The sequence below is a fragment of the Panulirus ornatus genome, chromosome 17 (assembly GCF_036320965.1).
Source record: "Panulirus ornatus isolate Po-2019 chromosome 17, ASM3632096v1, whole genome shotgun sequence".
Lineage (NCBI taxonomy): Eukaryota > Metazoa > Arthropoda > Malacostraca > Decapoda > Palinuridae > Panulirus > Panulirus ornatus.
This window is the reverse complement of record NC_092240.1, coordinates 38,580,650-38,595,869: the sequence shown is the minus strand read 5'-3', so window position 1 is coordinate 38,595,869 and position 15,220 is coordinate 38,580,650. Positions and strand designations below refer to the sequence as shown.

At 48.3% G+C, this 15,220-nt stretch overlaps 1 protein-coding gene across 2 annotated transcripts in view; it reads left to right on the top strand.

Moving 5' to 3' along the window:
* The first annotated feature begins 839 nt into the window (after positions 1-839).
* The window catches only part of LOC139754687 (uncharacterized), a 622,261-nt gene continuing 607,880 nt past the window's right edge, over positions 840-15,220 (top strand). For both annotated transcript variants that reach the window (XM_071672247.1, XM_071672246.1), the window contains exon 1: positions 840-1,370. The gene's annotated coding sequence lies outside the window, so the exon portion shown is untranslated. The remainder of the gene's footprint in view (positions 1,371-15,220) is intronic.

Genomic DNA, 15,220 nt, shown 5'->3' with positions numbered 1-15,220 from the left:
AAAATTTGAAGATGTCATGATAATACAACAGCTATCCCCTCCTCCTCCTCCTCCCCTATTTTCGTTTTTATTTTCTTCTATTTGGCGTAGATTTGATCTAGTTTAACAAATTTCCCTTATAACAATGTTCTCTTGCTAACAAATAATACTTCGGTCGTTCTCGTCTCTGTCATTTTTCATCTGTTTTTAGTTACTCTCACTATTTCCTTCCCTGTGACCGCTTCATGTTAATTGATTTCCTCCTTGCTGTGAGTTACCTTCAATTATAATTGTTGAGTTTCGCCTTTGCGTGACTTTCCCTCCTCAGTTCTTCCATAATAGCCACTCGTCACTTCCTGGTGTTTCCCACCAGATGATTTAGTCCAGCAAGGAGCTTCTACCTAAGAACGTTCGTATCTCAAACAAGAACCCATGTTGACATGATTACCATCTTGTCTCCATTTGTCTGCAACAAACCTCTGTTCAGCAATTCTGTTCTTCAGCAGATAACCTTGCCATGAACCACCAGGTCTTCTGTTGTCAACCACATAAATTCTCCATCTATATTTCCTGCTAAACAAATAACATTACGCGCGGGGGATCGTTTCTATAAATGATCCTACTAAACCTGGATCATGATTTGTGCCTTTTATCGATGCAGATCATATCATAAATCTGTCTCCTTGTGGGCCTGGTATATGTAATCACTGATATATGGATGAAGCAATACAAGAGGCGTCGTAGAGGGGCGTACGTAAGCCCTTGTTTGGAGGATGTAGTGGCCTCGCGTGGGAAAGTTTTGGGTGGTGTTCGGCCGGGCTAGTGTGTGGTGGTGGTGTCGTCTGGCAGGTGGTGCAGACCCCACCGCCTCAGTCTGGCCTGTGCCGTCGACGAGAGAAGGTGTTTATACTACTCTTCCCTCGGCCTGTTGTCTGTGACTCGTTAATAAAAGAGGACATGTTACAAACAGTATCACATCTTGATCTCTGATTGTGATTGTAGATTCTGACGGTCGCGCTCTGTCCGTAAGAGTTCACTTGCGTGTGAACTCGAGGTATCTGAATTAACGTGTTAAGGAAGACAAATGAAATTGAAGACGAGCACGTGGAATAGTGAGCTGTTTGGTGATGGGAACTGCGGACGGATATCCTGCTGCTTGTGTGAAAATGTACTGTTTGTCTCCAATTGGTTTAGCAGCTTAATGACGAAAACTTGTGGTGTATAAAACCATACAGAAAAACATTTGTAGGTACACATTATTAAGGAGAGTCCAATAAACAATAAAATAATAAAGCAGATTTCGTGATACTAGTGAGTCTGGCCTCAGATCATACGTTTGATCATGAACTATCAACATGGAGTGACAAGGAGGCAGGAAACACTGACATAAGGTTAGTGGAACAAATGTTTGTCCATCACTAAGGGAGACATCTGTTCTTGTGTATGTGTGACTGTTCTGTGTGTGTGTCTGCCTGTGCCCATGGCGCGTTTGTAACTATATATGTCCATGTATATGTGTGTGTGTGTGTGTGTGTGTGTGTGTGTGTGTGTGTGTGTGTGGGTGTGTGTGTGTGTGTGTGTGTGCTTGTTTTTATGAATATAATTGTGAGAATGTGTACCTCTGCGTGTTGGAATATGTTGGTCTGTAATTCTGTGGTTGTCCGTACGTATATGAAATGTATACGTTGGATTTGTATTCTGTGGTTGTATGAATGTTGTTCGTCTGCAGTGTATGTATGTCCGCGTGTACTGATATTTATGATAAAGTTTGCGAATTGACCGTCTGTGGTATTTGTATTGGCGGTTGGTTGAATAATAGGGTTTTGCATAAAGCCCCAGATAGTGTAGGTGTAAATCAGGTGCAGCCTAGTTCCACTTGGTGCCACGGACGACGGGTGTAGCGGGTCGTTTATGACAGCAGCACCACCACCTGGGTGTAGTCTAGACCCACCAGCTGCCAAGGACGATGGGCGTGGAGGGTCGTTCGTGACCTAACCACCACCTGGGTGGCATGGAGGATGTGTGTAGCGGGTCGATCGTGACCTAACCTGGGTGTAGTCTAGCCCCACCAGGTGCCACGGACGATGGGTGTAGCGGGTCAATCGTGACCACATCACCGTATGGTTCTCCCTGGGTGTGTTCAACACAGCTCTTCTTCCCAACCTCCTCACTAGTGTGGACACGGAGAAAAGGAATCGTATCATCCCGCCCACCTAAACGCCACGCATTTCTGCCTCATTGAGGTATTTCATCCCCATAAGCACAGCACTGTGACCACGGGGTGGCATGGCCTTTAACCTGACCCGGGAAGGTCAGGTTATACATTGTTGTAACCTGTCACCCTCCTACGTTGATGTATTGTACACTCTAGGAGCTTTTGACAGGCCTCCACCTACCCTCTACCCATTCACTCCTTACTTAATTGCTTTGTCTATGTGTTTCTAGTCAATATTTATTTCCAGCTAAATGATCCACCATTATATATATAGAATAATATGGGTTCTTCGATTCAGTGATACAATATCAATAGACTTGTCAAAGATATCAGGTACAGATTCTTAACTGTAGGGAGGATAGAAGTGAGGAAGAAACTTGTTTTGACTGAGGAGGGTACAAGCTCTCGTCGCCTCCTGGGTTAACTGGCAGCTCGGAGGGAAATGACAGCCACTGCAGTGTCGTTCCTCCCCAGGTACACATCAGTCGACAGACCTGATAGCAGGAGGTCTGGTCCTCCTGCACTGGTCACGCCGGCAACGGTCAGTGTTCAGGATCCCCGCCTGGTTCAGGTGACAAGTGAACTAGTGTCACACGGATTCACCTCCCTTCCTCACTACACTGACCAGGACTCCCCCATCACCACCTTCCTCACTACACTGACCAGGACTCCCCCATCACCACCTTCCTCACTACACTGATCTGGACTACCCCATCACCACCTTCCTCACTACACTGACCTGGACTCCCCCATCACCTCCTTCCTCACTACACTGACCTGGACTCCCCCATCACCACCTTCCTCACTACACTGACCAGGACTCCCACATCACCACCTTCCTCACTACACTGACCAGGACTCCCCCATCACCACCTTCCTCACTACACTGACCAGGACTCCCCCATCACCACCTTCCTCACTACACTGACCTGGACTACCCCATCACCACCTTCCTCACTACACTGATCTGGACTACCCCATCACCACCTTCCTCACTACACTGACCACGACTCCCCCATCACCTCCTTCCTCACTACACTGACCTGGACTCCCCCATCACCACCTTCCTCACTACACTGACCTGGACTACCCCATCACCACCTTCCTCACTACACTGACTAGGACTCCACCTTCAGTATTAGTCTCCTTAACTACAACACACTTATGGTTATTCAGAAAACTGCAACAATAGTTTACCCATTGATCTACAGTTATGATTGATTAAATAGATTACATATATGCTTTTCCTCGTATACCCACAGTAATAGTTTACCCTGTAAACCCACGGTAATAGTTTACCCCGTAAACCCACAATAATAGTTTAGCCCGTATACCCACAATAATAGTTTACCCCGTAAACCCACAGTAATAGTTTACCCCGTAAACCCACAGTAATAGTTTGCCCAGTAAAACCACAGTCATAGTTTATCCCGTATACACACAGTAATAGTTTACCCCGTAAACCCACAGTAATAGTTTACCCCGTAAACCCTTAGTAATAGTTTACCCCGTAAACCCACAATAACAGTTTACCCCGTAAACCCTTAGTAATAGTTTACCCCGTAAACCCTTAGTAATAGTTTACCCCGTAAACCCACAGTAATAGTTTACCCCGTAAACCCTTAGTAATAGTTTACCCCGTAAACCCTTAGTAATAGTTTACCCCGTAAACCCTTAGTAATAGTTTACCCCGTAAACCCTTAATAATAGTTTACCCCCGTAAACCCACAGTAATAGTTTACCCCGTAAACCCACAATAACAGTTTACCTAGTCAACTATTAATGTGGTTCTTGGTAATGTGTTGTCAGCCACCAGCTATCCCTGCATGTGGCGACGACGTCAGTGCATGTTACTCACGACCCGGCACTTAAGGTTCATCTACAGTGTTACGCTACATCCTCACTACCACCACCAACACCACCACAACCACCATCACCATCACAACCACCACCATCACAACCACCACCACCATCACCACCACCACCACCACCACCACCACCACCACCACCACCACCATCCCAGCTACCTCACCATCACCATCACCACCACCATCATCACCACCACCACCACCAACACCACCATCACCACCACCACCACCACCACCACCACCATCACCATCACAACCACCACCATCACAACCACCACCACCATCACCACCACCACCACCACCACCACCACCACCACCACCACCACCACCATCCCAGCTACCTCACCATCACCATCACCACCACCATCATCACCACCACCAACACCACCACAACCACCATCACCATCACAACCACCACCATCACAACCACCACCACCATCACCACCACCACCACCACCATCACCACCACCACCATCACCACCATCATCACCACCATCCCAGCTACCTCACCACCACCACCACTACCACCACCACCATCACCATCACAACCACCACCATCACAACCACCACCACCACCATCACCACCACCACCACCATCACCACCACCACCACCACCACCATCATCACCACCATCCCAGCTACCTCACCACCACCACCACTACCACCACCACCATCACCATCACAACCACCACCATCACAACCACCACCACCATCACCACCACCACCACCACCATCACCACCACCACCACCATCACCACCACCACCACCACCACCATCACCACCATCCCAGCTACCTCACCACCACCACTACCACCACCACCACCACCACCACCACCACCACCACCACCATCACCACCACCACCACCACCATCACCACCACCACCACCATCACCACCACCACCATCACCACCACCACCACCATCACCACCACCACCACCACCACCACCACCATCATCACCACCATCCAGCTACCTCACCACCACCACTACCACCACCACCACCACCACCACCACCACCACCACCATCACCACCACCACCACCACCACCACCATCACCACCACCACCACCACCACCACCATCATCACCACCATCCCAGCTACCTCACCACCACCACTACCACCACCACCACCACCACCACCACCACCACCACCACCACCATCACCACCACCACCATCATCACCACCACCATCACCACCACCACCACCACCACCACCATCACCACCACCACCACCATCACCACCACCACCACCATCACCACCACCACCACCACCACCACCACCACCACCACCATCACCACCATCCCAGCTACCTCACCACCACCATCATCATCACCACCACCACCATCATCACCACCACCACCACATCATCACCACCACACCACCACCACCACCACCACCACCACCATCACCACCACCACCACCATTACCACCATCCCAGCTACCTCACCACCACCACCATCATCACCACCACCACCATCATCACCACCACCACCACCACCACCACCACCACCACCATCATCACCACCACCACCATCATCACCACCACCACCATCATCACCACCACCACCATCATCACCACCACCACCATCACCACCACCACCACCATCACCACAATCCCAGCTACCTCACCACCACCACCACCACCACCACCACCACCACCACCATCCCAGCTACCTCACCACCACCACCACCACCACCACCATCAGCTACCTCACCACCACCACCATCATCACCACCACCACCACCACCATCACCACCACCACCATCATCACCACCACCACCATCATCACCACCACCACCACCACCACCACCACCATCACCACAATCCCAGCTACCTCACCACCACCACCACCACCACCACCACCACCACCACCACCACCACCATCCCAGCTACCTCACCACCACCACCACCACCACCACCATCCCAGCTACCTCACCACCACCACCACCACCACCACCACCATCACCACCACCACCACCATTACCACCATCCCAGCTACCTCACCACCACCACCATCATCACCACCACCACCATCATCACCACCACCACCATCATCACCACCACCACCATCATCACCACCACCACCACCACCACCACCACCACCACCATCATCACCACCACCACCATCATCACCACCACCACCATCATCACCACCACCACCATCATCACCACCACCACCATCATCACCACCACCACCACCACCACCACCACCACCACCATCATCACCACCACCACCATCATCACCACCACCACCACCATCACCACAATCCCAGCTACCTCACCACCACCACCACCACCACCACCACCACCACCACCACCACCACCATCCCAGCTACCTCACCACCACCACCACCATCCCAGCTACCTCATCACCACCACCATCACCACCACCACCACCATCCCAACCCTCTCAGCGCCACCACCACCACCACCACCATCACCATCATTCCAACCCTCTCGCCAACAACACTAACACCATGCCAACTCTCTCAACACCATCCTAGCCCTCTTCCCACTACCACCACCACTACCATTTCAGCCCTCTCACCACCATTACCACCACCTCTACCACCATCCCAACCCTCTCATCATCACCATCCCAGGCTGCTAGCCCCCAACATCCTAGCCCACTCGCTACCATCATCCCAGCCCACGCGCTACCATCATCCCAGCCCACTTACCATCACCATCCCAGCCCACTCGCTACCTCCATCCCAGCCCACTCACCATCACCATCCCAGCCCACTCGCTACCACCATCCCAGCCCACTCACCATCACCATGCCAGCCCACTCGCTACCATCATTCCAGCCCACTCGCTACCACCATCCCAGCCGTCTCACCATCACCATCCCAGCCCACTCGCTACAACCATACCAGCCCTCTCACCATCACCATCCCAGCCCACTCGCTATCACCATCCCAGCCCACTCACCATCACCATGCCAGCCCACTCGCTACAACCATACCAGCCCTCTCACCATCACCATCCCAGCCCACTCGCTACCACCATCCCAGCCCACTCACCATCACCATCCCAGCCCACTCGCTACAACCATACCAGCCCTCTCACCATCACCATCCCAGCCCACTCGCTACCACCATCCCAGCCCTCTCACCACCACCGATCTAGCTCTCTGTCCACTACTGGAGTTCCTGTAATACTTCCCTAGTCTGAGTCGTTCCACCCCATTTAATCATTTATTCATTTATTTATTGGCTAAAAGATTACAAAATAACACAAGGTACAGAAGTAAATGTACATCTCTCTTTCTCAAAAGAAAAAATACACGTGCTAAAGATATATGTGGCTGCATCGCGTGCATTATATTTATCAATAAATAAAGAACACGTGACGTGTTCATGTCATAATGGATGATATAACCAGTACCACGTACGTACGTGTGGCCTCGGTAAAGATGATAGTAATTAAGAAAATAATGATATTGTAACTACGTGCAGGGTTGTATCACCTCTTTGATGATAACTTTACTTGTGTACACAGAACACTTCATCAATATATAGACACAAAGCACCACAGGGGTCTCTCTCTCTCTCTCTCTCTCTCTCTCTCTCTCTCTCTCTCTCTCTCTCTCTCTCTCTCTCTCTCTCTCTCTCTCTCTCTCTCTCAGACAACAGGTCATTAAGTGAGGAACACCTAAACCTGCAGAAATGATCAGGATGGCCATCACATGACAACACATTAGCCTCCTCCCTCTCATGCACCTCGCCCTCATCACGCGACCTTAGTTCTAATGGTGGCCCCAGCTCCGTCATCCTGTTTCAATCCTCATATGACATCAGTCTCAATATTGTGAGTGATTTATGTATGAAATCGAATATAAAAAACTTCATAGCAGAATAATATGTCAAAAGTTAAGTCAGGGTTTGTATGCAACATATTGTGCAGCATGGCCTGGCTTGTCGACAATTGCATTCCTTATATTACGTCGTGGGTCGCTTGTGCCCTTCCAAATCCAGAGCCTCCCTCATAAATCTGTATGTTTGTGTTTTGTCTTTTACGTAAATCATACACAATGTGGAAAGTCTCTTCAACATTATTGTTTCGAAGCTTCGTCTCGATAAGTGTTTCTTCGTCTTCGATAATACACATTGTACTGGTAGTGTCCCTCTGGCAAACAAAACATAAATCCATTCTTGTATTACCCCGAGCACCAGGTAAACATCAAATCATTTATATTGTCAAATTATCCCAACTGGATACGTGGTTAACCATGTTTTTGAGCTGTATAATAGTGATGAACACACCGCAGCATTAAACACTTATTACTTTTATGTAGACGCGCTATTTTGGTATTTTCTGCACAAAACATAGCATATTTGTTAGCACGGCTGATGTGTTTACCTGGTGCTGTGACAGTGCTGTGTTGGCCTGGCCATCATCGGGTGCCACACCAAGCGCTGGATGTAACTTCTAAGCGTCGTGAGGACGTTCACACCTTATCGTTCTTTTTTCATACTATTTGCCATTTCCCGCGTTAGCAAGGTAGCATTAAGAACATAGAACTGGGCCTTAGAGGGAATATCCTCACCTGACCCCCTTCTCTGTTCCTTCTTTTGGAAAATTAAAAAAAACAAGAAAGGGGAGGATTTCCAGCCACCCGCTCCCTCCCCTTTTAGTCGCCTTCTACGACACGCAGGGAATACGTGGGAAGTATTCTTTCTCCCCTATCCCCAGGGATAAATTATAAATATGTAAATTATAAATTATAAATTATAAATATATGAATTATATATATATGAATTATATATATATATATATATATATATATATATATATATATATATATATGTATATATATATATATATATATATATATATATATATATATATATATATATATATATATATATATATATATATATATATATATATATATATATACTCATTTCACCCATCCCGTACTCGTGACAATAGTTCATCGCTACATTTAGATTCGTAATCAAACACACTTCACGACAAGTTGGCAGGATGGCGGTATCGTCCATCAGCGACAGAGGCTGCAGCCCAGCCATCTGTGAGATTCGTTTTCTTCATAATCTTCTCATCCATTTATGAAACAAACAACAAACACCTGCTGGGGTGACGTACCTACCCCTATGCTGAAATAACTGCGGATTCTAATGATATTCTTTCTCCATTTATACGTACGTAGTCTTGATTACTAGAAGCATTCTCCTACCACAACCTAACATCATTAGGTACCTAATAAGCTTCCCCTGGTGGGACCTTATCGTAAACTTGACCAAGATTAACAAAAAAACCTTTTCCTCAAATCCGGCATAGTCAGTCAACAACAACCTCAGCCACATTATTTACAACCCTCTTAGATCCTGTGGCTCAGCAGGACATTAATGATCAGCATCACACCACAGCTGTTATCAGCCTGTCCACTGTGTCATAAATTTTGGCTACCGTGTCCACCCACAATCCGTCTGATCATCTGAATTGAATATCGTTACCAGTTTACTGTGACACCATGACACCGGTTAACACATACCTATAAACACCAATGTTAAACACATTCAAGATATATCTGAACCATTATATAGGTAATCCGAGAAGCCGAGAGAAATTCATCTGATTCTCGTATTCTGTCTAATATTCCTCATCACTCGCTCCAGTTGGCCAAGATTGAAATGACCAGCCAGCACTGGTACCCCCGAGGTAGACTCTACATCACACTCGTCACCCACGCCATTCTGTCACCAATGTTGTAAATTGATCATTATCAATTTGAGTTACGTTCGTGTCTAATTCCACCTTTCTAATTCATTGACTACCAGATGTATTTTTAAGTCATCTACCTCCACCAGCCGCTTCCTCACCTAGAGTGAGGAACATCACCATGCATAATCTTGATCAAAATCCTGTTTATGGCATGTCCTACCTCATATGTCTGTCATACTGTGACCTTGTGAGATAACATCACAGGCTCATCTCATTCGAGTCCAAGGATCAGAGGAAAGACTTCCCTCATGATGGCTTTAAATCCATCAATATCTACCGTTATGAGACACGATCTTCCTCATCAGGTGACACAATGTTGGCCGATAGGAAGACTCACCAAACGCCATCGGTGTCTGTAGTCATAAGGAGCAGGCACTTGACTCCATCCACACAAATCCATCTTCACGCAACTCGGGTCAGGGTCTGAGTCCTCTACTCATCCAATAGTATCAGTTCTTCTTCTACTGTTTGCTTAACAAGACACAAAAGTCTTTCTCTGGTATGAGAGTCGTTCACCAGACAATCAAATGAGGGGCTAGTGTATTATTTCCACTTAAACATACAAGTGTCCTACCATGATCGTTAAAACTAAAATCCTTTACGCCACAGTAAACATATGGTTGTTATCTTCATTCATAATACACCAGTGGTGTTCCATCATTACTACTCTCTCTCTCTCTCTCTCTCTCTCTCTCTCTCTCTCTCTCTCTCTCTCTCTCTCTCTCTCTCTCTCTCTCTCTCTCTCTCTCTCTCTCTCTCTCTCTCTCTCTCTCTCTCTCTCTCTCTCTCTCTCTCTCTCTCTCTCTCTCTCTCTCTCTCTCTCTCTCTCTCTCTCTCTCTCTCTCTCTCTCTCTCTCTCTCTCTCTCTTCCCGCGACACTGGCATATAGAGAGCCGAGCAGCAAGGGGTCAAAACCAGGAGAGTCTTTCAGGTGCAATGTAGATATTATCGAATATCAGACCTGGATAACATGATCATTCTTACCCTATAACATTCATTGTTCATATCAACCCGAGTAACATAATTTACCTGATTACATTTCACCAGCATCATAACACTTACCCTGATGTTGGCCATGTCTGGAAAGGATAAAGTGCACATCACATCCTGGAACACTGACTGGAGCTGGCATTAGTTTGTGTTTCCAGTAACGAGACAATATGAAAAATCAAGACAAAAAATATAACAATATCAGGATTCAGTTTCTCCTTAGCTCAAGCAATGTTTTATGATCACATAGTCACGGTATTAGGTGGAGTAAATTGTTTTTGTGGTAATGCCTGTCGATGACGTGAACACCTCTTAGTAAGACACGAGTCTCTGGGTCATACCTAATATTGGTTCCAACATTATCCGGTCCGTCTCTTCTCCTCGCTCTCTCCCGCTGACCAAGTCTTGCCATGTCCTCCCTCACAGCCGGATGGACGTCCTTCCTCTCGTACACGGACGACAAGGGGCGCACCAACAGTTTTGAGATTGATGGATTGTCGTAATGTGTTGTTCTTCTCTTGACTCTCATCTGTGATGCACAAGAGTCACTTCCTCTTAGCATTCGGTTGTCCGGGTCGTATCATGATGGGCCAGGTGTTCGGGTTTGTATATCCTGCTGTCTCCAGGACGGCACGTAACCTTGGTGTTGTCACCCTGGCCCGCGTTGGCACCACCCGTCCTCCGTCAGTCTCGTGATTATGATGAGGTTCCTCCTTCCTTCTCGCGCGTCCGTCGCCTCCAACAACAACACTTGTTGGTCATGATTTTATAAGCGTAATCCAGTCTTGTTGACAGCTGGTTAGAGCGGCCCACCACCTTCTACTTTACTCTCCAGTGTCTACCACAGGTATGATTATGGCTACACATGACCTCATCATGGGCCACTTGGTCTCCTGTCACCTGTCCTTTCCCTGTACTCCTATGTACACACATCCTGGTACACTCCTCCGCACCTGTCCCAGTAGTTCGTCCCATCTGCTCTAGTGCACCTCTTTTCCACATTTTTTCAGTACATTCCTGGCCCAGCATATCCCAGTTCACCCCTGTCCTAACGTATCCTAGTACATGTATCTTGGCACACCCCTGACCCAAATTATCCCAGTACACCACTGACTCAACGTATCCCAGTACACTGCTGTATCAACTTATCCCGGTACACTACTGACTCAATGTATCCCAGTACACTACTGTATCAACTTATCCCAGTACACCGTTGACCGAACGTATCCCAGTGCACTGCAGTATCAACCTTATCCCAGTACTCCACTGACTCAATATATCCCAGTACACTACTGTATCAACTTATCCCAGTACACCCTACCCCAACTTATCACAGTACACCCCTGCCTTTGTTCAGCCCCCACCTTCCCAAGAACACCCCTCTCCAATCTACCACAGTCTACGTATGTCACCTCTCCCAGTACATCCTTGCTATGTCCCCTCACCCCCTCCTACCTGGAGACTCTTACCCTAGCACAGCCTTCCACACCTACCCCAGTACACATCCCCTCACCATCTACTTGAGAACACCAGTTCCCCAACTACCAAGCACGCCATTGCCTGTATCCATCCATTTATCCCAGTGCACTCCAGCCTCTGTCCCTCTCTTTCTCCCCCCCCCCACAACCCATGTAGAACCCTCCCTCACCAATCTTAGCACAACCCCTCCCCATCGACCCAATTACACCCCTCCTAAACCTATCCCAACACACCCCTTCGCCCGCCTTCCCTAGTATAGCCTATTTCTCGTTCCAGATCTCACCCCCCCTCCCCCTATAATTTCTAATCCTAACTTTCCTGTAAAATGTCCAAGGTAGTATACCCCCTCTGTGTATTACTTGGTGCCCCTCCTCAGCTTGGTCCTGCCGTTTGTTGTTGTTAGAGTTGTGTTGTGGGTAGGGAGGTGGGTCTCTGGTCCACTATCCTGGCTATGGCTGACCAGACAGGGAAGTCTGTATGGCGTGACTCTCGTGCAGCAGATGCCCTCGTTGTGGACCGTAGCGTCTCTTGTTGTGTGTGTCCTTCCCATGTGTCCGTCTCTTCCCGCCAACAGTCCCAGAGCACCGTGACCTCCACCACCTACCTCAAGTACACCCCCTGCCACCTCTCCCACGTACCTCCCAGAGTACACCCCTGCCTCTCTCTCTCTCTCTCTCTCTCTCTCTCTCTCTCTCTCTCTCTCTCTCTCTCTCTCTCTCTCTCTCTCTCTCTCTCTCTCTCTCTCTCTCTCTCTCTCTCTCTCTCTCTCTCTCTCTCTCTCTCCTCTCTCTCATACCCCAATCCCCCCTTCTCCTCACCCTTCCCCAGAATCCCTGCCACAGTAACTTGATCCCTGTGGCTCGTGACCAGAACGATCAGATTACCGTGCTGCGGTCCGGTGCTCCTCCGTCATTAATGAATTATTATTTACATTGTACTGGACGGAACCCGGGGCCATAAGACTACACCAATCAGTGTTGTCTGGAGTAAACTGGAATAAACCTTTGATTTCCCAGCTTAATCCTCACTCCGTGGTGTGGGGGAAAGGAGGATCATAATGTAATTTGAAGAACGAGGAAAGAGTACCGTACACGTAATTGATAATGTTAAATGAACATAATACGTTCATCCCCATTATGAAACCTTGATATTGAGTATATTCATGGTGGAAGAATATTACGTCACTAAAACCAATCTCGTTCCTCTTCTTTGAGTCCGGTGGTCATACGACCAATGTCTTTCTCCTGCAGTTGTCGCTAAACAGACTAATTAATACCCGGGAATCAACCATTAGAGACGCGGGTGAGTTATGTGTGGGGAACACCCCCCACCCCCTTGGTGGGAAACGGCGAGGGTGGCAGCTGCCGCCCTTGTCATGCCGGAGACGCCGTGAAATTCAGGTTCCCTCTGACATTTGACGCTCGTAAAGAATCAAGGGGTATAAAATGCTTGACGTCTCATGGGGTGTAGTGTTTCCTACACCAGCTATCGTGTGGCTGTGTAGCCTACATACATATTCTTACCAACTCAGAGAGCTTATCTCTTGTGTATGTATACGTCTGTATATACATTGTTAAGGGTGACGCATGACTTGAATGAAATATGAATCATAAGTCTCGAACCTGTATTGACGATGATTTCATAAGCTAATCCCAATACATGATTTACAGATCTTTTGTTGGTACTGACATACGGACGAAGCCGCCAAATATTTTGGCTGACTTGAGATCAGATCCTGATTATATGTTGTCTTTTGTTCGTCACGTCACAAGTTAGCAGACGAAACCATTGTGGGAATGTAAGTCTTGTGCAAGTCAATTTTGTAAAGTCAGGTCCTCAATGGGCGCAATTGTTCTTGCCAGTTCAATCAGCGTATATTTGTTTGTTGTGTGTGTGTGTGTGTGTGTGTGTGTGTGTTGTGTGTGTGTGTGTGTGTGTGTGTGTGTGTGTGTGTGTGTGTGTGTGTGTGTGTGTGCGTGTGTGTGTGTATGTGCGTACTCCTGCTTGTCTTAATGTGCTGGCGAGAGGTTTTGTGTGTATACATCAGTATAGGTAGTCAAACTGTCGGGCTCATGAAAGGAGAAAAACTTGTTTGTATGTCGAGGGCTTAGTAAGGTGAGTGGGAGCCGTCATTACCATGGCTGAGCCACGCTTACCATCCCAGCCCTCTCACCACCTCAGCCCTCTCACCACCTCAGCCCTCTCACCACCACCTCCACCACCCTAGTCCTCTCACCATCACCACCACCCTAGCCCTAATATTACTACCAGTACCCTTGCCCTCTCACCACCATCCTAGCCCTGTGGTCACCGCTGCTACCACAACTCCAGCCCCTCACCACCACCACTACCACCACAACCCCGGCCCTCTCACGACCACTCCAACACTTTGATCCACACCCAGACACCCTCTCACATACATCCCAGACATCTCACCACTCATCCAGCCCTCCCAACAACCTACCCAGCCCTCAGCAACCTCTCACCATCATCCTAGCTTTAACCATCACCCAGCCTTTTCATCACCACTCCAACCCTCTCAACACCACCAGACAAGTCTGCTCAGTATCACTACCCAACTCTGTCAACACCTTTACCCAGCCCTCTCAGCCAGTACACAACCCAGCCCTCTAAGTACCACAACGAAGCCCATTCAACACCACCATCCTAACCCTTTCAACACCACTACCCAGCCCTCTCAACACCACCATCCTAACCCTCTCAACACCACTACCCAGCCCTCTCAACACCACCATCCTAACCCTCTCAACACTACTCCCCAGCCCTCTCAACACCACCATCCTAACCCTCTCAACACCACCACTACCCAGCCCTCTCAACACCACCATCCTTGCCCTCCCACCATCAATACCCAGCCCTCTCAACACCACAATCCCTGCCCTTCATCACCACCATCTCTCAACGCCAACTACCCTGC